The 24,087-nt window shown below is 41.0% G+C and overlaps 1 pseudogene across 1 annotated transcript in view; it reads right to left on the bottom strand.

Annotated features, from left to right (window-relative positions):
- Positions 1-650: 650 nt before the first annotated feature.
- The window catches only part of LOC308241363 (dehydrogenase/reductase SDR family member 6-like), a 38,639-nt pseudogene continuing 15,202 nt past the window's right edge, over positions 651-24,087 (bottom strand). Inside the window, exons 6-10 of the transcript in view lie at positions 20,909-20,969; positions 19,631-19,744; positions 15,701-15,748; positions 13,733-13,909; positions 651-931 (exon numbers count right to left, since the gene is read on the bottom strand). The product of the transcript in view is annotated as a dehydrogenase/reductase SDR family member 6-like (transcript). The remainder of the gene's footprint in view (positions 932-13,732; positions 13,910-15,700; positions 15,749-19,630; positions 19,745-20,908; positions 20,970-24,087) is intronic.

The raw sequence follows: 24,087 nt of genomic DNA, 5'->3' as shown, positions 1-24,087 counted from the left end.
CATTTTGTAATCCCTTCCTCAAATCTCATGGTTGGAAGTTAGAGCATCTAAGGGGTTTACCATACAACTGCACGATATCACAATAAGCAGTTCATAGAGTATGAGAACAACTGTAATGCTTCATTGTTTGACACTGTAACCAAGCAAAAATATGCTGTTATAGGTTTAACTTACTGTGATATTTTCTTTTATTCCCCTTCCCTTTCAGGTTCTCCCGGTCGGTCACCTTAGGGAAAAGTATAGCTTTTGCTCAACAATATTTTTAGACAACACTTTTTGTCAGTCTAATCTCAGAATCGCTCTGCAATGGTGAGTACCAATAAGTTGCCCAGGGCTCAGTGACAGAACCCTTATGCTAAAACAATGGTCGGCAAACTGCGGCTTGCGAGCCACATGCAGCTCTTTGGCCCCTTGAGTGTGGCTCTTCCACAAAATACCACGGCCTGGGCAAGTCTATTTTGAAGAAGTGGCATTAGAAGAAGTTTAAGTTTAAAAAATTTGGCTCTCAAAAGAAATTTCAATCGTTGTACTGTTAATATTTGGCTCTGTTGACTAATGAGTTTGCCGACCACTGTGCTAAAAGCATCCTACCCATATGTGATTTTACTTGATTGTCCTTTTCAGTGCTCAGGTTAAGAAACTGGTATCAATCAGACTGGCTGCTCTGAAAAGCCATCTTTGCATTCCTGTGGCTGCCTCTCTGCTTGCTGCAGCCACCACTGCCGCATGCCTCCTCTGCCACTACGGACTCCCACAGCTTCTTCGCCAGAGTCCTCCAACTCTTGCTTTTTGAAAATAATCTGCTGCATCGGATCACCAGCATTCCCCACCATGTCAGACACTGCCGTGGGCACCAGGTCTGAGATTACCACCAAGCTCTTAAAGGAGAAGAAGGAAGTTGTGGAGGAGGCAGAGAATGGAGGAGAAGCACCTGCAAATGAAAATGCTAAGAATGAGGAAAATGGGGAGCAAGAGGCAAAAGTGATCTTAAATGATCCTGTTTGGTAGAGAGCATTTTATTTACCTTTAGGGAAATGACGGAATATGGGTGGGCAGGTGGAAAACCTACTGCGTGGCTTAAATTGAAGCATGTGCACAAATAGATATAACTTGTACAGGAGGAAAGGTTCTATGGGTAGAAGCGCAGATGACCGGGCAAGTGCATAATAACTTATATATTAAATGTAATCACCCGAAACATGTCTTCTAACAGAATATTCCCTAGCAATTTGGACTTCCTAATGTTGGTAAAGGACAAAGAACTACAACAAGGTGAAGAGTGCCCATGAGATACTGTTCTGAATGAGGACTTCATGGCCACTGGGCAGCTGGAAAGGTCTTCTCCCACCACAACCCCTTTTTAAAAAAATATCTTCTGACCCAACATAAAATCAGTTGTTACTTTTTCTCTCTACAGCCTATTAGCAATATATTCCCACATAAAAAACAGGTGAGTTTTGAAACCTGTCTTGTTCTAGCTAATAAACTTACAAGATATAAAGTTAGTGTTAGGTTTTAACTATAGACATTATTGGAATAGGCTATGGTGCTTTTTTGAAGTGAATCGTTCATTTTTGTCTTAGGGCTCTTAATGCTGAAGTTATTGAGGATCCCAAAGAAGATTTGTTGATGTGGGCTATATTGATATTTACTGTATCATAAATTAAAATTGAGAATTTAAAACAAGTGCCTTGTATGTTGAAACATGGTTTTTATAGCACTGTTGAAATTTTGAGCAGGATACTTCTTTGTTGTGGCAGATCGCCTTGTGCTTTACAGGATGTTTAGGAGCTTCCCTGGCCTCTCCTCACTATATGCCAGTGGTCGGCAAACTGCGGCTCGTGAGCCGCGGTTTGCCGCTCTGTTGACTAATGAGTTTGGCGACCACTGACCTAGACTCTCAATTCCAATAATTACAGGCTGTTGTTGTTCCTTGTGATTAAGCCCCCCAGTTTGCTGACCACTGCTATATGCCAATAGCACCCTCTTCCCAGGCCTCATTGTGACAGCAAAAAATGTCTCCACCATGGCTGAATGTTTCCTGGGGGACAGAATCACCCCTTATAGGGAGCCATAGCATTAACATAATTCTTTATAAAAGAGAATTATTTACCACAACAAAAAAGTTGAGAGGAAATTGTGTCATTTATTTACATTTGACAAATCTTTATTTCTGGTTTAATAGAAGACAGTTGATTCTCATGTACACTCTGTCTTCAATCCTTTGTGATTATGTCAGTCATGTCAGTAATTTGTTTTGAATTAACAATATGAAGACCTAGCCTCATTTGGCTTTATGGCTGGAAAAGGGCATAATTTTAAAGCCTTCAGATAATTGTGGATTTCTTTGATACTGTACCAGAAATCCACAGGAGCTGGTTTCTTAAATTAGTTACAATGGAATTTTAAATCCTATTCTTGAACTTGTACTAAGGTCTCTGTTAAATTAATACCCATCTATGTATTTTGTATGCTGAATGAATATTTTTATTTGTAAATAATTTCGTAGGAATATTTTGCATTGGTCATTTGGAAAGTATTGGGTCACTTTTCTTTATATAGTATCAAAACTCATTTTTTTAGTTAGCATCATATCACCACCAGTCTTCCCAGAAAAGCCTTTAAGTATTGAAAAGCTGTCAAACTCTCAAAAAAAGGTACAAGATTTCCCCAACCTTAATTTTTAGCTTGATAGCTGGAATTGTGCAATTGACAAGAAATGTATAAGTTGTTTTCCTTGAAGTAACAGGCTCACTTTTTAGTTTTGAGAGAATGACAGTTGTACTTTCAAATACAGATGTTATTTTATGAAACAGTAGGACATTCAGCTCACAACTAATTCCAAGTGCTTTTCTTAACACAACCACATTCCAGTATGCAGAAATGCTTAATGCATACTTCCCCTTACTCAGAATATAAACAGAAGGATCAATATTTAATAACATTATTCACTGTCACTACTTTATCAAACATGTGCTTAAGTAAAACAGGTTTGTTTTCAACAAGTGGCAGTGAAGAATAGAATGACTATTAGCACAGCGCAGTACTCCTGCCTTGATTCTTGCTTAGAAATCCGTGTTAATGACTTGCTTTTATACAGTCACCAGAGGCCGGGTGAATGAATTTATGCACCAGTCGAGTCCCTCAGCCTGGCATGCGGAATCGGGCCAAAACCAGCTCTCTGACTCCCCCCTCGGGGTCCCATATTGTGAGAGGGTGCAGGCCAGGCCGAGGAACCCCACTAGTGGATGATCAGGGCCTGGGAGGGATATGTGAGGTTGGCACCTCGGGGAGGGACCGCAGGAGGGCTCCTGGGAATTTCTAGCCCAGCCTTGGGCAAACTACGGCCCGCGGGCCGGATCTGGCCCGTTCGGCTGTTCTATCCGGCCCGCGGAGCTGAAAGAGTGGAGGGTTCTCTTGCTCTCCCCTCCGCTCCTTCACCAGCAGCAGTGTTAACATGGCAACATCGGGAAACACGGCTGCAGCTCCTTCTTCTGAGTGGGCGGATTTATATCTGCCCATTCCTAGAAGGAACAACCTCTCAATCTTCCAGAGGCTCCTTGTAATGCCCGCGGACGCGTGCCCCGACATCACCCTGGGAATGCGTAGACACGTTATCGTGGTGATGTAGGGAGACACGCCCCTGGAGAGCACAATATCAGAGCATTAGCTAAAAAGGAGACCAACAACACTGTTCCCACTAAAGTTGATGTTTTAAAGACCAAAAACCTTTCAACCCAGTCTGCATTGCCATCTACATCTATGTCCCGGGCATAATTTGGAAGTTGCACTAAAGAAAATGTTTAATTTACTGTTTACACATTTTGTTCTTTTCTATTTGTTTTAGTTTTAAATTATTTTATTATATTTAAGTTTAATTTGAAAGGCTTTTGTACCTTTCCTTTGTTAGGCAATTTTATTTTGCCTTTGCCATCTTCAATATAAGGTATGTTATTGTGCTATGATTCCTCCATTTTTTGAAGTTTCAAATTATAATAATTAGTGTTTACATTCTTCTTGTTAAAATGTTTGAAATGAATAAAATTATTGAAATAAAAAAAAAAGACCGTACCCTTTTATGTAATGATGTTTACTTTGAATTTATATTAGTTCACACAAACACTCCATCCATGCTTTTGTTCCGGCCCTCTGGTCCAGTTTAAGAACCCATTGTGGCCCTCGAGTCAAAAAGTTTGCCCACCCCTGGTCTAGCCTGTCTCCCTTAGTCCCGATCAGCCGGACCCCAGCAACAGGGTAACCTATTGGTCTTAGTGTCTGCGCCCTGGTTGTCAGTGCATGTCATAGCGAGCGGTTGCGTGGCCTTAGCATATCATTAGCATATTATGCTTTGATTGGTTGAATGGCCAACTGGTAGATTGGACACTTAGCATTTTAGACTTTTATTATATAGGATTGCAAATGTTGTGTCAATGCAGGTAATGCCTTAATATTTCTATAAAAACATGTGTCTCCTGAAAATAGCCGAACCATAGAAGCCTGCATAACACTCTTGGAGAACCACTGTGTAAATGAGCAGAGTGTATTAGTGTGGAAAATTAAACTTTAAAAAAAAAGAAGACTGGTTTCCCTCGCACAGATTTTTTGGAGCATCATCCTGTACGTGAAAAATTGGTAGATTCAATTTCATGTCAGGGGAGCATGTACCCATTTTTTAATTGGATCATTTATCTTCCTTTTATTGAGTTGTATGAGTTCCCTGTAAATGTTGGAGATTAAACCTTTATCAGTGATAACATTTGCAAATATGTTCTCCCATACAGTGGGCTTTCTTGTTGTTTTGTTGATGGTTTCTTTTGCTGTGCAAAAGCTTTCTATTTTGATGTAGTCCCATTTGTTTATTTTCTCTTTAGTTTCCATTGCCCTAGGAGTGGTATCAGTGAAGAAATTGCTTCAGCATATGTCTGAGATTTCTCTGCCTGTGTATTCCTCTAGTATTTTTATGGTTTCATGTCTTATATTTAAGTCCTGTATCCATTTTGAGTTAATTTTTGTGTATGGTGGAAGTTGGTGGTCTAGTTTCATTTTTTTTGCAGGTATCTGTCCAATTTTCCAACACCATTTATTGAAGAGACTGTCTTGACTCCATTGTGTGTTCATGCCTCCTTTGTCAAATATTAATTGAGCATAAGTGATTTGGGTCGATTTCTGGGTTCTCTATTTTATTCTATTGGTCTATATGTCTGTTCTTGGCCAATACCAGGCTGTTTTGAGAACAGTGGCTATGTAATACAGCTTGATATCTGGTATTGAGATCCCACCTACTTTCTTCTTCTTTCTCAGGATTGCTGCGGCTATTCAGGATCTTTTTTTATGCCAGATGAATTTTTGGAGAGTTCTTTTTAGGTCTGTGAAATATGCCTTTGATATTTTAATGGGAAGTGCATTGAATCTATAGATTGCTTTGGGTAATATGGACATTTTAATGATGTTGATTCTACCAATCCATGAACATGGTATGTTCTTCCATCTGTTTATGTCTTCCTCTATCTCTTTTTTTCAGTGTCCTGTAGTTTTCCATGTATAGGTCTTTTACCTCCTTAGTTAAGTTTATTCCTAGGTATCTTAATTTTTTTGGTGCAATGGTAAATGGGATTGCTTTTTCAGTCTCTCAATCTGTAAGTTCACTATTGGTGTATAGAAATGCCATAGATTTCTTGGTGTTAATTTTTTATCCTGCTACATTGCCGAATTCATTTATTAAGTCTAATAGTTTTTTTGATGGAGTCTTTCGGGTTTTTTTAATGTATAATATCATGTCATCTGTGAATAAGGACAGTTTTATTTCTTCTCTTCCAATTTGGATGCCTTTTATTTCTTCTTCTTGTCTAATTGCAATGGCTAATACTTCCAGTACTATCTTGAACAGGAGTGGTGAGAGTGGGCATCCCTGTCTTGTGCCTGTTCTTAGGGGAAATGGTTTTAGTTTTTGCCCATTGAGTATGATGTTGGCTGTGGGTTTATCAGATATGGCTTTTATTATGTGAGGTATGATCCTTCTATTCCCACCTTGTTGAGAGTTTTTATCAAGAAAGGGTGTTGGATTTTGTCAGATGCTTTTTCTGCAACAATTGATATGACTATGTGGTGTTTATCTCTCAATTTGTTTAAGTGATGTATCACGTTCATTGATTTGCGGATATTGTACCATTCTTGCATCCCTGGGATAAATCCTACTTGGTCATGGTGTATGATCTTTCTGATGTACTGCTGGATGCGATTTGCTAGAATTTTGTTGAGGATTTTGGCATCTATGTTCATGAGGGATATTGGCCTGTAATTCTCTTTCATTGTGGTGTCTTTATCTGGTTTTGGTATTAGGGTGATGCTGGCTTCATAGAATGATATTGGAAGTGTTCCTTCCTCTTGAATTTTTTTGGAATAGTCTGAGGAGGATAGGTTTTAGTTCTTCCTTGATTGTTTGGTAAACTCCCTTGAGAAGCCGTCTGGCCCCAAGCTTTTGTTTGCTGGAAGCTTTTTGATGACTGCTTCAATTTCTTCCATAGTTATTGGCCTATTGAGGTTTTTAGATTCTTCCTGATTGAGTTTTGGAAGGTTGTATTTTTCTAGGAATATGTCCATTTCCTCCAGGTTGTCCAGTTTGTTGGAATAGAGTTGTTCATAGTATTTTTTAACAATCCTTTGTATTTCTGTGGGGTATGTTGTTATTTCTCCTCTTTCATTTCTGGTTTTATTTATTTGGGTCCTCTTTTTTTGCTTCTTGGTGAGCCTGGCTAGAGATTCATCAATCTTGTTTATCCTTTCAAAGAACCAGCTCTTGGTTTTGTTGATCTTTTGTATTGTTTTTTGGTCTCTATATCGTTTTTCTCTGCCCTGATCTTTATTATTTCCTTCCTTCTGCTTACACTGGGTTTTTTCTTGTTGCTCTCTTTCTAACTCTTTGAGTTGTAGCGTTAGGTAATTTATTACCATTGTTTCTTGTTTTTTGTTTTTTGTGTTTTTTTTGCAGTAGGCTTGTAGAGCTATGAACTTCCCTCTCAAGTCTGCTTTTGCTGTGTCCCATAGATTTTGGGTTGTGTTTTCATGGTCGTTTCTTGCCATCATGTTTTTTATTTTTTCTTTGATCTCTCTGGTAACCCAGTTATTGTTTAATAGCATGCTATTTAGTCTGCAGGTGTTTGATTTTTTTGAATTGTTTTTATTGTAGTTGATTTCCAGTTTTATGCCATTGTGATCTGAGAAGATGCTTGATACGATTTCTATCTTCTTGAATTTGAAGAGACTTTGCCTGTGACCCAATATATGGTCTATCTTTGAAAATGACCCATGTGCACTTGAGAAGAATGTATATTCTGTGGCTTTGGGGTGAAATGTTCTGAAGATGTCAATTAATTCCATCTGATCTAGTGAGGTGATTTTGATTGATAGCTTTGCTGGGTACAGTGTTCTTGGATTCAGACCCTTCCTTTGCATGACTTTGTATATTTCATTCCATTCCCTTCTTGCCTAATGTGTTTTGTTTGAGAAATCAGTCGCTAGTCTGATGGGGGATCCTTTGTAGGTAACTTTCTGTCTCTCTCTGGCCGCTTTTAAGATTCTTACTTTGTCATTGGTGTTTGCCAGTTTAATTATGATGTGCCTTGGCATCGGTCTTTTGGGGTTCATTTTGTTTGGGACTCTGTGAGCTTCTTGGATTTTTGTGAGTTTTTTCTTCCCTATATCAGGGAAGTTTTCTGTCATTACTTCGTCAAACAGGTTTTCTGTTCCTTGCTCTGTTTCCTCTGCTTCTGGCAGCCCTGTTATGTGGGTGTTATTTCATTTTGTGTTATCCCAAAGTTCCCTTAGGCTCTCCTTTTGCTTTTTAATTTCTTTTTCTAGAAGCTGCTCTGCTTGGGTATTTTTTCCTACCTTGTTTTCTAGCTCACTGATGTGGCCCTCTGCTTCTTCTAGTCTACTGTTGATTTTTTCTATTGTGTTCTTTATAGCAGCGATGTCATTTTTCATTTCTTCTTGGTTGTTCTTCATTTCCTCTTGGTTCTTACACATATTGTTGAATTTGTCTTCCATTCTTTTCATCCACCTTATGTCCATTTCTCTGAATTCTTTTTCTGACAGGTTGCTTGCCTCCAATTCGTTTACTTCCTTTTCTGGTGATGCCTCTTTTTCTTTCATATGTGGGCTTTTTTTTTTTTTTTTTGTCTCCCCATGATCTCTCTTCTCCATGTGTCTGGTTATGTAGTTCTCTCTTTCCTTATCCTAGGCGAAATCTGACCTTTCTGTGAGAGGGTGCAGAGCTCCTCCGAATCTGCGTGTTCGCAGTGCTGCTTGGGGACCAGTATTCCTGGGTTCGCATCTGTTTGCTGGGTGTTGTTGTTGTAGACCCCTGGGATTTTTAGACTTCCGATAACATCCATTCTCCCTTTCAAGATGGCGCGGTCTCCATGTCAGCGCCAGTTGCTCAGGGAGGTATTTCAGCAGCAGTGGAGGCTGCCTGGTCAGGGGAACCTCGTCTGGCTATCCCCAACAGTCCTTTGGAGTATAGCTGTCCCTCAACTCACAAGTAAACACTCCCTGTGCGACCACACACTCTCCATTCATTCTTTCACTCACGCACTATCTTGCAGTTTGCCTTCCCATTGGCAGCCATCTTCCAATCCCCTGAATAACTTTTCCTAAAAAATAAAAAACAACCTTCCTTTTTTCTTCATATTCACATTTTACTTTATATGCTTACAAATTGAGGTTTATTTTTAAAACTATTCATTTGCAGTCAGTTCATTATCTTTGATGTCATCTACAATGAATGTAGAAGAGATTAGAGAGCAATTAATATATTTAAAGAACCAGACTCATGAACAATGACATCATTACAAAGGCCTTGTTTTCATTCCTGTGCCATTAACAAGAAAGACATGATGGGTGAGTCTTCTCCAGGACCAGGTTCACAGGGGACAGGAAGGGCCTCCTCCTAACAAGGAGAGCCTGAAATCACAGGCTCCAGCCTCCATCAATGATGACAGGGTTACCTTCTATGTAGGCAGACTGCAGGGATGAACACAAGGAGACAGAACAATTAACCAGGTTTCACACAGGTGGTGTTTTTCCCAATTCATCTGACTGACATAGCTAACCAATTTCTCTTAGAGGAAAGGGAGCACTCAACAAAGAGAATTCACAAAAATCTGAATTAAATTTTGGATGATTTAAAATTGCTGTGTTCTTATGGTCTGCCCTCTGGCTGGTGTTTCAGCATATGTCACATTCTAAGCAAGTCTATGAGGTGATTGGTCTCACAATCAGAATGACAGAAAAAAAATGAATGACACTAAAATGTTTTAAATCCCACTAAATTCAAGTTCCTATAGAGCACACTTCCAGACTTCTTGTTCACTTACATAGTCTGTCAGTTCTCTTGAGAGGGCTGCTGTTTTTTTCTTCTTCTGAGTGAAAGTACTCCAGGGACCGCATGACAGGTCCGACCCTCTCTGGTTTTCTAAGTTCATAAGAAGTTAGGTGGCCGGTATTCTCAGTGGATAGAGTGTTGGCCTAAGAACCGAAGAGTTGCGGATTCCATCCCCAGCTGCAGTCAGAGGCATGTGTGGGAGGCAATCAACCAATGTATCTCACTCACATTGTTGTCTGTCTGTCTCTTTCTCTCCCCCATCTCCCTATCTCCTTTCCACTCTCTCTAAAAATCAATGGAGAAAATATCCTTGGGTGAGGATTAACAAAAACAAAAATAAAAGTTAGGTGACATATGGTCATTCCCAAAATTAGGATAAAATCTCGGCTAGAACATTATTACATTTGCATTTCAAAACTCAGAACTATTCTAAATGAGCTGAATTTTGTGCCATTGATAAACTTTTGAATATAATTAGGTGTGTCAGTCATGAAGTGGTCATGTCAATTACCAAACAAAATATTTTTAAAAGGTGTTGTATATATAGTAGGTCAACATATAAAGGCAATTCCAGGAACTGAAGCAGACTAAAATATTTAAAATTTTTGAATAAAGATACTGTAATTATTATTATAATCTATTAAACCATGAAAAAAAGTGATGCTAATTTCAGATACAAATCTGTGCTAAAGGAGTTAAAGCAAATAATGATTTTATTCCACAGAATTTTTTATTTTCCAAAGAATGAAAGGTAAAATGAGTTCTTTTGGTAGAGGTTTAAAAAATCTCTTTTAACTTAAACATGGATAATAAAGATTAAAATCTGTGTTCTTAGTTTTATATTTACCTAAAGCCTAAGACAATGGAAGAGGAAAGAAGAAAAGACATGAGTACAGAAATTTTTATTTTTTTTATTTTTTTTACTCTTTTTATTTATTTTTTATTTTTTTTTAATTGTTTGAAGTATTACAAATAGTAGTACATATGTCTCCTTTTTTTTTTTTTTCCCCATTGACCTTTCCCCGGCCTCCCCTTCCCCCCAGTACATGCCTTTACCTGCCTCCCCCCACAGTGTTTTTTATCCATTGGTTATGCTTATATGCATGCGTACAAGTCCTTCGGTTGATCTCTTACAGCTCCCTCCCCCGCCCCATCCCCCCAACCTCCTCTGCCTTCCCGCTGTAGTTTGACAGTCTGTTCAATGCTTCTTTGCCTCTGTATCTATTTTTCCCCCATTTCCTTCCTTTAAAAAATCTTGCCTCTGCAGACAAGAAATAAACATGTAATAACAAAAAAGGTTTGAGTCCCAATTTCCATGTCCAACAGTTCTGAGTCCCAGTTTCAATGTCAAACAGTTCCTTAAGTGTATATGTCAGCAATGATATCTGGATGGTGGGTACATGGTGGCAATGCAGGTCCGACCCTCTCTGGTTTGGTCCTAGGCAACCTGCTGCGATGCACAGCTGCTGACTGCTAGCGTGGCAAGGCGTCGTCAGCGTCTTCCATCTCTGGACTGTTTCTCCTCTTGTCTTCATGGTTGGAGCAGTCCTGTCAATTCCTCTCTGTTGCAGGAATCCACATCGTCTTGGAGTTGTTTTCTGAAAATATACAAACATATTCTCGACCAAAAGTTAATAAAGGAATCTTTTCTATATAATTGATTTGGGATCCTTTTTATTTTTGCCCAAACGATTTTCCTTTGTCTTATTTAGACACCATGTGTGTTTTTCATGGGTGCCTTGCTGTTAGCATTACAAATGAAAACTAATTTTGTAAAGTAAAAGTTTTCTAGATGTAATTTACTTATAGGATATTTTTCCTTACATGATATTACCCTACTATCCCCCCTTTTTTGATTAATGGAGGCTTTTGTAACTTTTATAATGCAGTCTTGACAGACAACAAGGGGGTGGGACATAAGTAGGGGGTGGGGGGTTATGGGGGAATAATTTGTGTTTTTGCCTCCCTGACAAAGTTTATATAAGGTTACAAAAAGAAATTGTCAGCCAGTTTGAAATTTAATTGCCATGGCCTAAACAAGCAAAGAATATCCTTACATGATATTATTCTACAATGTCATTAAAATTTTAGATATTTTACAACAGCATATTGTACAATTATCCCAAACAAACTTACAAACTAATTCTTTGAATGTTTGGCAGCAGTATAAAAAAAAAGGACATGAAAGGATTTAATCCCTTTCAGAAGGAATTAAGGCGCTGGGAAGGCACTTGAGCATTCTATATTGGCCCCTCTTGCCTTTTGTGCCAAGAGGGACCCTCTTCTCACAATCCAATTGCCCTCAGCTGTTGCCTGAGCTTTCTCTTCATGCTGAGCTTGAAGCCTTGTGGTGGCTGGTACCATGGATCTGTCTCTCGCCCAATCGTGTGAGCTGGGCCCTCCCTGGAGAAGAAACCTGAGTTCCCCGAGATATGTGATCAGTGCTGAGGCCCTGCCAGCAGGCCAGCGGATCCCAAGGCAGGTGCTGGGCGTGGAGGCCACGGGGGCATAGGCTACCAAGGAGACAGAACTGAACTTCACATCACCCTCCTTGGCCCCGGAGGATGACTGGTTAGCCAGAGACGGGTAAGATTCCTCAGGGAAGGAACAACCTAAGACAGGCACAGTCGCAGAGGGGCCATCAGGAGAGAACTTGGGGGTCAACAGAGGTGGGGCACAGACCCTCACCCCCCCCAAACCTTGCAGGGGCCTGAACCCTCACCCCGTCTGAGGGAGGTCTCCTGCCCCCATGGTTGCTTTGCTTCCCACTCCCAGCTCAGATCGGGACACAGGTGACAGACAGTGACTTGGCCCAGCTCAGATTGAGACCCAGGTAACAGACAGAGACTTGGCTGACAGCAGCTGCCCTATATCTAAATTCAGCCTAGCACCAGGAATGCTCAGGGCCTACTCAAGAATGCAAATAATCCTTTCCACTAATATTTACAGGGTAAATTAAGATTGTTGGTAGAGTATTAAATTTGACAGTAAAATAATAATCAAGTTTTCAGATTAATTTAAATAGGCTAATTGAAATAAGTGAATATTTAAGAAAATTTAATTGTACTGGACAAAAAGCTGTTCCTAATGTGGTAACTAAAATTTCTATTGGTAGTTCATCTCATGGTAAAATTCCTGAACATGCAATGAAACTAAAGCAGTCATATTTTTGTCAAAAAAGTAGAGAAATTTTTAAAGTTTATTCTATGAAAACTGATCACATAATGTAGATAAACTAGGAGGGATACTAATCACTTTACCAAAAAATGACACCCTCCCAAGTATTTTTATAAGGCAGCTCTCTGTTACATGTATGTACTCCTCTCTGTTACACATATGTACGCTCTTTAAAAGGCCAAATGTCCTTTTGTTGCACATTTCAAGCCAGAACATTTCCAAATGTGTGGTAACCTAAACTCTGGATAAAAAAGGGCAACTCAACTAATCAGCTGTAACCCCCCCCCCCGCCCCAAATCAAAAGGGCTCTTCCAAAGACATGCATTCAGATAAATCACAAAGGCCAACATACTTGCTTAATTAGTATTTTGTCTAGCAAGTTCCCCAGCTATTAACTGCTATTAATAGTTCTAAGAAGTAGTAACTGCTCTGTCACCAAAACACTTCAAATCCTGTATTGGTCACTTCACCAACCACCTGGTGTGCCACACCAAGTTCCTGTAAAGTGGAACTAACTGATGTAACACACCTCCTCACTCCTGCCTATGCACTTCCCTATCCTTTGTCTCTTTTCGTACATTGTAGTGCCCTGGTCATGTAACATTCAAAGCCATAAAACAGAGAGGGATATTCTTGTGCTCTACACCTTATAAATATAGTTTCTGCTTTTGAGGTAGGATGCCATTTAAAAACAGACAATAGCTGTTAAAGAAGAAACTGGTACCTAAGTAGGTGCGAAGTGGAGACAGAATTAGGAATTTGCATACATGATGACAAGTATGAATTCATAGGAAAAAAGAGCCAGTGGGAGTCTGCTAAATAAAGCCACTGGTAAAACTAAAAACACCAATTTTGTGCTTGCCACATACAATTAAATCTGATGAACCTTCTCCCTGCTCCACCTGAAGATCTCAGAATTTTGGAGGCTTATTTGCTCAACTCACACTTAACCAGGGTTTCCCCAACTGCAATTTTTGAAAGCAACTGTCTCTTTAAAAGTTGAATGATTTTTTTTCACTCCTCTATTTCATTTACTACAAGACTTAGTAACATGTAAAGCTGAATGAGTAAAAGTCAGCAGCTCAAATCAAAGTGGCCTTTCCTTGAGCAAATTAAATCAGAACAGATCCCTATCTAGTAACCGCAGCATCTTAGCATGTATATACCCATTACTCTCTAAGACAGCATATTTTTCTTTTAGCAAATATTGGCCAAATATGATTAAGATAATGAACTCCTTGCGAAAAGCAGTGCTTACTTCATCAGCAGCCAAATACACACACAGCAGGGCTATTTCTTCTGCAGTTGCAAACCTTCAGTCTTGTGTCTCTTCAGAAAGTCGCTCAGTGCCTGTGACCAGAAACCATGCCAGACATCACTGACCGGAGCTGAAGTATGAACTCACTTGCAATTCCTCCTGGGAATCAAAGGCAAGCTGAATCTACAGACGTAACACTGGCTTGTAGCTTTAATCATGTATAATGCATAATATGTGAGAATATCATTAATTGTGGGCTAAGCAGACCAAGCAGGGCTAAGGTGACTTTCTAGCTATTCAAACTATTTTGTTACACTACAGGCACTGTGACAGATCAGAAAGTTCATATTAAATAAGGGAGCTTTTTAAAAGTTGTACTAAAATACACTTAATGGGATATTTGCCATCTTCATCACTACAGTTCAGTAGTGTTAAGGACATATACACTGTTGTGCAACCCATCTCCAGAGTTTTTTTCATCTTGCAGAACTGAAACTCTGTACCCAGTAAACAACTCCCCATTCCCATGCCCTCAGCCCTCTGCTTCTATGAATTTGTCTACTCTAGGTAAGGAAGAGGGCATTTTCTAACTGGAAGATTTAAACACATTTAGGAGAGTAGATACACTGAGTGGCCAGATTATTATGATCTCTGAACACATAATAATCTGGCCACTCAGAGTATATAAATATAAGTATATAAATAAATATGAAAAACACACATGGTGTCTAAATAAGACAAAGGAAAATCGTTTGGGCAAAAATAAAAAGGATCCCAAATCAACTATATAGAAAAGATTCCTTTATTAACTTTTGGTCGAGAATATGTTTGTATATTTTCAGAAAACAACTCCAAGATCATGTGGATTCCTGCAACAGAGAGGAATTGACAGGTCTGCTCCAACCATGAAGACAAGAGGAGAAACAGTCCAGAGATGGAAGACGCTGACGACGCCTTGCCACGCTAGCAGTCAGCAGCTGTGCATCGCAGCAGGTTGCCTAGGACCAAACCAGAGAGGGTCGGACCTGCATTGCCACCATTTGCCCACCATCCAGATATCATTGCTGACATGTACACATAAGGAACTGTTTGACATTGAAACGGGGACTCAAAACTGTTGGACATTGAAATTGGGACTCAAACATTTTTTGTTATTATATGTTTATTTCTAGTCTGCAGAGGCAAGATTTTTTAAAGGAAGGAAATGGGGGAAAAATAGATACAGAGGCAAAGAAGCATTGAACAGACTGTCAAACTACAGCGGGAAGGCAGCGGAGGTTGGGGGGGGGCTGTAAGAGATCAACCGAAGGACTTGTATGCATGCATATAAGCATAACCAATGCATACAAGACACTGGGGGGTGGGGGGCAGGTAAAGGCATGTACTGGGGGGTAGGGGTGGCTGGGGGTAGGTCAATGGGGGGAAAAAAAAGGAGACATATGTATTACTATTTGTAATACTTCAAACAATTAAAAAAAAAGAAAATTAAAAAACAAAACAAAAAACCACCAGTGTCATCCAGACACAACCATTCCTAGTCACATTTTCTCCTGTGACCGGCTTGGTGAGTCATGGCTGGTTCCTTGTTCCAGAGAGTTTGGTAACATATTTTCCAGTCTCCTGAAAAGTCCAGCTGCTAAAACAACCATATTTTCCAAATCATTTTGCCATTAGAGGCCTGGTACATGAATTCGTGCATGGGTGGGGTCCGGCCAGGCTGGCCAGGGGGAGGGGACATGGGCAGATGGCCGGCCTGCCTGCTGGTTGAACTCCTGGTTGAGGGGACAATTTGCATATTAGCCTTTTATTATATAGTATATACACTGAGTGGCCAGATTATTATGCATTCAGAGATCATAATAATCTGGCCACTCAGTGTATACCTCTTCAGGATTTGGCCAGGCTTGTATTCTTTCTGGTATCTACAGTTCCTAAATCAAACAGGAACATTCAGCTTGGTTAGTTACTTTAACTGAAAAAAGAAATTGACACTTAAAACTCCCTTTCCATAGTATAGGACAATCAGTTAGAGCCTTCTCCATGACTTAGAAAGACAATTTCATGTCTACCTGCCAGCCCTTTTATGCAGTAGCTTATAACTTCTTTAGTAATATTTCTATGACTTTTTAAAACACAGACTATAGTTCTTTGTGACACTAGGCAGGGACTCTGGGTGAATCACCCGGCATTCCCAAGATAGAGATTTTAGTCACATGATTATTGACATGATCCTTTATGGATTTTAAGCTCTTTTACATGTATTATCTCAGTTAATCCTCACAACCATCCTGAGATGTGGATACAGTCATGGAAGTGCTTTCCCAGCATGAGGATCCAGACTGCCTGAATGCCCTCAAACCATCCCTGCTGTCATGTTCATTTCGGGGACCCCAGGGCCAAGTCTGTGACTGTCATCGTCCCCCATAACTTAGGTGGTTCTACATTTTTCTCATTCTCTTGCCTATTTTCAATTGGTTTCAAATTCCTATTTTTAAGCACTCTCATAAAAATGTAATTTGAAATTATTTCGCTTAAAAAATGAATGACACTAAAATGTTTTAAATCCCACTTAGAGCACGTTTCTAGACTTTTTGTTCACTTACATAGTATGTCAGTTCTCTTGAGAGGGCTGTTTTTTCTTCTTCTGACTGAGAGTACTCCAGGGGACCACATGACCTTTCTAAGGTCATAAATGACTTTACAGTCATATCTGCAGCTTCATCTTTAGACCATACTCCTGGGAATGCCATAGATTTGATGTTTGCTTGGAAACCATTTCTTAATTTTGTCATTATTTGCCATTTCTCTGGAGAGACTGGGAATCTTCAGAATCAGCAAATCCTGGCTCTTTTTTGTTGAATAGCCCTTTCTTTAGCTTCTCTGTCTCCTCACATTTTACTGTAAGTGTGCAGCACTTTTGAACATTCCAGGTGGAAATTGCCTTTACTAGATCACCCAGTTCATTAGGGATGTTTTCTACCTCACGTTACTGTCGGGAATAGTGTTGATAAACTTTCTGAAACCACATACAGACAGTCCTCGGGTTACATTGGACTCGACATATGTCATTTTGTGGTTACGTCTCCATCTCCCATTTATTTATAAAAAAAAAAGTTAAGTCATTTTGTCGTATGTACATATGTGCTTTATGTTTTTTATTACTTATTTACCACAAGTAAAGGTCAGGAATTGTTATCTTCCTTTTACATTTTTTTTTTTTTACTGTTTTACTTCATTACTGCTGTGTATGTGCTCCATGTGAGTGACATAGGTGCTTATGTAGGTGGGTTTCAACCTACGGCGAAAATCACATTACGCTGTAGGAAGGGATCTCCAACGTAAGCGAGGACCTACTGTACCTTGTATCAGTTTCCAATAGTGTTTCCCTCACCTCCCTCATCAACAGCCTCCTCACAGTACAACATTCTACCAACAGTGTGCTCAAGGCCCCTGACACGTTCACTGTACACTCCCTTCAAAATCCTTACAGCTTTCCACTGAGGCAAATGCACGTCAGACCCTACATATGGCTGGTATGATGGCTATTACATGAAGACTGTGGAGCAAGCCTATGCCTTCCACTTAATTCATTGCCACTGGATTCTGCTGTGTCCATGGCACAGACCACCCACCACCCACGCCACAGTCTACACAAGTCCGCAGTTGAAGTACTGTGACTATACAACCACCAGTGTCATCCAGATACAACCATTCCTAGTCACGTTTTCTCCTGTGACCGGCTTGATGAGTCATGGCTGGTTCCTTGTTCCAGAGAGCTTGATAACATTTTCCAGTCTCCTGAAAAGTCCAGCTGCTAAAACAACCATATTTTCCAAATCATTTTGCCATTTATTCCCTTGAGTAAATAGCATCAAGAATAGCTGTACCTAAGTTTCACCAGTATATGTTAAAATTGTTTCACCTATATCCTCCTTTTCTTAGTGTTACCTTTGTTTACCTTTTTAAAAAATCCTTATTAGAGGATATTTTTTCCCATTGATTCCTAGAGAGTGGAAGGGATGGAGAGAGAGAGACACTTTGATTAGTTGACTCCCAAATGCACCCAGACTGGGGCTGGGGATCAAATGTGCAACTTAGGTACGTGCCCTTGACCGGGAATTGCACCCGTGACCCTTCAGTCCATGAGCTGATGCTCTAACCACTGAGCAAACTGGCCAGGGCTATGTTTACTTTTCTAGTCTACGTAAGAAAAATCAAGCAGAACACCGCAATCATGGAACTTCTGTAGTTTGCAGGGTATTTAATAGTTTTCCCTATTTAACTGGTAAGTCAATGGTTTTCAGCCTGAGGGGAGACTCTGATTGATTACATCAGAATCTCCTGTGGGGCTTTCCAATCACAAGCATTCCTTGTTATATTGCATTTCCCCTTATTGTGTTTCACACCCATTGAGCCTTTTATAAATTGAACACAAGACCCTTTGCCAGCAAAAAGATTATGACTTGCTTTATTGCGATACTAGCTTTATTGAGGTACTCGCTTTATTGCGGTGGTCTGGAACTGAACCCATAATACCTCCAAAGTATGTCTGTACCATACACACAGTTTCCCCATCACTCCCCAAATTCCAGAAGGCCCTTCAGGTTTTTAAAAGGTCCCACAGGTAACTGTGAAATTATACTTCTCCCCAACTCCTCAATAATCATTGGGAACTACTAAGAGAAACCCTGATCCTGGACAGGCATTATTTAATTGCTTTCCAAAGAGGAAGTTAATAATTGTTCTCAGGCACCTTGCATTCATTTGGGGTAGGTGGAGCCAGGTAAAAGGGCATATCTACTTAACCGACACACCCGAGGTCATTAAGAGAAGGGGAAGTTTTTATCAAGAAATAAGTTATTGAATGCTTTTGTTTGGACAAATTGAATGTTCTTTCTGCTAATAATGAGTTTTGCCTTTCTCCTTTCCTTTATAGGAGAGTCAGCATACTTTCTGGTAAAAAGCTAGGTAGGGAATATTGTGAGCTTTGAGAAACATTTGGTGTGCTTTAACTATTCAACTCTGCCTATAGCGTGGGAGCAGTCCTAGCCAACACAAAAGCAGGGTGTGGATGTGCTCCCATTAATCCATATTTACAAAACAGGTGGTGGCCAGATTTGGTCTGTAGACCATCATTTGCTGACCCCCGTCATAGGCTAAAGCCATGGTCGGCAAACTGTGGCTCGCGAGCCACATGCGACTCTTTGGCCCCTTGAGTGTGGCTCTTCCACAAAATACCACGGCCTAGGCGAGTCTATATTGAAGAAGTGGCATTAGGAGAAGTTTAAGTTTAAAAAATTTGGCTCTGAAAAGAAATTTCAATCGTTGTACTGTTGATATTTGGCTCTGTTGACTAATGAGTTTGCCGATCACTGGGCTAAAGAAAGCTGTTCATCTATGGGCCAGCCCAGGTGGTTCACATGACCCAGCAGCTCCCTGTCTTCTGGGAGGCTCTTCTCCCCTCCTTCCCACTCTCCTGTCAGTAAGGTCTACTTTTCCTCTTTGCCCTGACAAGGTCATCTCTAGTCTGCTTCCAAGACACCACGCCCTGGCCAGTGCTGTCTCTCACCACGTGGTTTGGAGTTGCCCCATACAGATAAATTACATTAAACCTTTTGCCTCTGTGGCTTATTCCTAATGACTTAGCCTCTCATTCCCAATTATCTTAACAAGCCTAGCCCTTTCCTTTTGAACTTTTCCTGATGACAGGAGACAATAAAACATGGAGTAAACAAGCTTGTGTAGATATCTTTCACAGTGGTAGCCAGGAGGTCAGATAGGACAGGTTCATGGCCCTTTAGTGTGGAACTCACCTGGACACACACAGTTGCACCTGATACCCTACTGGATGAAGTCTGCAGCCACGGCCTTCATGAGGCCAATCACAGCGGCCTTCGTGGTTCTGTACACACATCTGTTGACAACACCTGGGGGAAGGGAGGGCTCAGCAATTGAAGGAATAAAAAACATAGCCTCCTTTAGAAAGGGAGCACAAATAAGTGTCCCCAGCAACCATTGTCATGCTTCCCTCACCCCACCCTTTTAAAAAATTACCAGGTTTTCTCCCTTAATAGGGCTAGTTTCTGAAAGTGGGAAAATAATATCATTATTGGCACAATTTGACTGAGACTTAGGAGTTGACAAGCTGCATTTAAATGACTAGAGTGGTCTTTGGTTCTCATCATCAGTTGGTAGACCCCTTAGGCAGATTCCAAAAGAGTCAGGGTAAACAAAACAAAACAAAACCAAGAGGTCCAGGCATGTCTTTGCATTCCTCTCTTGTGTAGGTTTAACATGTGCATCCTTGCAAAGAGAAGGATGTTATCTCAGCAGCAGCTATTTCATTTTAAACCTGCAAACCCATCTGTGCCAGACTGTGGCGTTATTCCAACTTGCACTGCAATCCTGCTCTTCAACTTGACTCCTCATTCAGGGCCCAGATCAGCTGTCCCGCAAATCCTTCCTCATATCCACAGGCAGTTAGCTCCCTAGTGATGGGGCAGCACTTTGCACAGAGCTCTGTTATAAACCTCTCACACTGTGGAAGACGTGAGTTTGCCTGACACCCTTTTAGGACTGTGAATTCTTCTGGTGCAGTGGCACATAGTGGGTGTTCAACACATCATTTAAAAAACTTCCTCACCTGAGGATATGTTTTAGAGAGAGGAAGGAAGAGAAACATTGATGTTGGAGAGAAACATCAGTTGGTTGCCTCCCATAGCACCCTGACCAGGAATCGAACCTGCAACCTTTCAGTGCAAAGGATGACGCTCTGACCACCCGGTCAAGACAATACATCTATTTTGATTAATTAAATGCAGAAATGTTTCCTTCTCCCTCTTGATTTCCTTCTTCCCTCTCCTGATTTTCCATTAGAAGAGATAAAAGGAGGGAAAAACAAAAAAAGTTTTATTTAATTTTATGACTGGTTCACATCTAAGGCAAAGGGACTGGAAGTTAAGGAACTTAAGACCAATTTTAAAAGGCAGTTTTGAAGTGACGTGTGGCTTTTATGGGTTCTGCTGTGCTCCTTCCCTTAGCTCAGGGAGGTGAGTGGCTTTGTGCATCATGACCCCAGGAGACAGACCTACCTTTGATTCTGGAAGTCATAGAGGACATGTTGATAATGTTGCCAGATTTCTGAGTAAGCATCTGCCAAAACAAAACAAATTAAAAAAAAAAAATGCTACTCCGCAGGCTAAAAATACTGCCTCATTAGAAGACTTGAATTTACTTAGGATTTGCAGATCCATCTTATTAGCTATTAACACTAAGTGCAGTTAAGCACTCTTAAGAGTCTGACCCAATCACTGCTGGGGACAGTTCCCAGGGGGATTCCCCACTGCCTTGCGGTGGCACAAGAGCATCAGCCAGACCAAGAATGAACTGAGCTGAATGGAAGGAAAAGAACGGTAATCCTTACTGTGTGTCCTGATGTTGGAAAGCTCTCGCCTTCATTCACCACAGTATCTGTTGAATACCTACTGTGGTCGGGCATGGTGCTAGGTCTAGGAGATGCAAAGGTCAATGACAGTCCCTGCCTGCAGACAGCTGCCAGTCTGCTTGGAACGGCTGATTTAATCAGCACCCAGGACAGCAGCAACCTTCACAGAGAAGAGTGAGTGGGTGGGAAGGGACCAATCCAGGTGCGGGACACCCAGAAGAAGCTCTTGAGGAAGAATTACGTGGGTTGATTTTTGAAAACCAGTGTAAGTCAGAAAGATCAAAGAGAAGGGTGTTTGAAGGAGAGATAGTCCTGTGCAGAAAGGCTCCATCGAGGTACTGGGAGGCAGGGATGGGTCTGGCTGCAATGCAGGATGTGGGAGCAGTGAGGCTCAGAGGCCATGCGGGGTTGAATGTAGGAATTTGGACTTTACCCTGAAGGCACAGCAGTGGTGAGAAGGAAGGGTTTATTGCAGAGGAGAGGTATGTTCAGTTGTGGGGGTTACAGAGATGACTCTGGTATCCTGTAGAGGAGACCCCTGGAAGTGGAGGTAGTGATTCAGAAAAGGGGGATAAAGCAGAGATGCAGAGCTGTCAGTGGGTAAGAGGTAGCTGAGGCAGTAAGGGCAGGACTTGGTAAATTACGTGCAGTGAGGGCTGCCTCCGCACCTGAGCTGTGAAGATCCCCTCCCTCAGAATTCCTCCACTAACGAGTGAACTCAGTGAGAGGAAGGTCTCTGGCTGTCCTGTCTTTCTAGACAGAGTACACCATAGGTGGTCAATACATTTTGATGAATCAAAATAAAGTGCAGATTACAGGGCTCTGCCCCAGACCTAATGGAATATCTAATGAAATAAGCTGCTATGAGTTACAACGTTTTCAAATGAACTTTATTTATTATAACATACATGTTTATGTTTTCAAGATAATACATGTATGTGCAAGGGCATGGTGCCCATGAGTGTTTTGGTGGAAGAAGCAAGAAGTGGGGAGAATTTCTGCCTCCTGGGCACTACTCACTGAAAGCAGAGACCACGAAGAACCAGGGGAGATGGTGGACAAGAGTGGGGTGAAGAGTTAACATAACTGTCGGGGGAAATGGAAGAACCAGCTAGAGAACAGAAGAAAAAAACAGTATGTTCTATATCATGAAAATCAATTAGAAGTTTCTAGAAGTTTCTACTGGAGTGAGTTTCTCCAGCAGCTTTCAGACAAAGAGGTGTAGGACTGGAGAAGGTGAATGACTGGATGGATCCAGGGGTGAGGCTGCAATATTATACGTTTCCTATGGTGTTCTTACTTCCTATTTTGATACTTAGCTACTAATTGTATCTAAAAGGAGATTCTAGAGTAGTAAGCGGCGAAACTGACTCCAGAGCCTCTGCTCCTCTTGCCTGGATTATTGCTAACAGCCTTCCACCTGGTCTCCTTCCTGCAAGCCTTCCTCCAAATAAAAAAACAGTAGCAGCTAATATCTGAGGAGGTCATTTTCCTTCTATCGATGGCCTTCCTTTGCTACATAGAAGATTATACTGGCCAAACCTACATTTCTAAATAAAATGCAAATAATACCTCCCCTATGGTTGGATGCGGAGTCGCCGCCATCTGGAACCGGAAAGTGGAGCTTATCGGAAGCCTGAGAATCCACAACTGCGGCACCCACGGAACAGCTGCGAGCCCCAGAACAACGCTCCCCAATTGGCGCAAACACACGGGTTCAGAGGAGCTCTACACTCCACCACAGAAAGGTCAGATTTCGCCTGGGATAAGGTGAGGTCTCTGGTCCCAGCGCCAGAGAGGAACGCGCGTTTTGCGGGAGCTGGAGGACCAGGGAAGTCTGTGCCTAGAAAAATCGGTGGCTGCTGGGGCTGGCGTGATCTGTGAATGTGGAAGGGGGTCCTCAGAGCTGCTAACAGAAGGGCTCTCTAAAAAGCAACCCATTTTGATCTGAAGTGCAGGGACACCCTAAGAATTTCAGGGGTGTGCTAGACTTACGCGCAGCCACGGAGTGTGCACACTTGGGCTTTTTCCTCTTGAAATTCTTGCTTCTGATTACTAAGCCCAATTCATAGGTTCACCCAGTTGGGGACACCCTGGGAGACTGCAGGGGAAAGTTGTTTTTCTGGAACCTGGGGATCGGAGCGGGGAGTGACCATCGGAGAGCCAGCTCTGAGGCAGCCCACTCCCACAAACCGGGGAAAGAAGGCTCTAACACTCCCTAGAGAGGCCATAGATAAACCCGGAAGTCAATCCAGAAACACTGCCACCCAGGGGCTGAATCACAAATTGACTCTTGTGTAATAAAAAATAAAGGAATACGAATTAAGACACACCGCCTGCTTAAAATCAGGACTGGCTTACATCACTGAAGAGCAGTGGAACGCAGGGAACTGCAATACTGTCCGGACTGAGAAACAGGCGTGCCAAACAGAACAACAGAGGAAGTGAATGACCTTCACTACTCCACATTTTATTTTTATTTTTTATTTTTTTATTTTCATTTTTTGCATCTTTTACTCAAGAAACTAATTTTTTTCCTCACTTGATTTTACCTTTTTAATTATTACATTTTTATTTTCAATCCGTATTATTACTATTGCTATTTTATCTTTTTTTTTTTTTTTTTAAGTGTCATTTTATTTTCTCTTCATTTTGTTTTGGGATTAATGTTCTACACTCTATTTTTATCTTTCCTTTAGCATCATTTTACTCTATCTCAAATCTACCTTTATGCCATCACTCTCTTCCTCACTTTTCCCTTTTCAGTGTCCTGTTTATCTTACCCCTTTCCTGCTTTAGATTTTCCCTATACTTTCTGTTTACCCC

Source organism: Plecotus auritus, assembly GCF_963455305.1.
Source record: "Plecotus auritus genome assembly, chromosome: 1".
In the NCBI taxonomy this organism is placed as follows: Eukaryota; Metazoa; Chordata; class Mammalia; order Chiroptera; family Vespertilionidae; genus Plecotus; species Plecotus auritus.
Note: the sequence above shows the minus strand (reverse complement) of the source record. Positions and strands in the feature narration are given on the sequence as shown.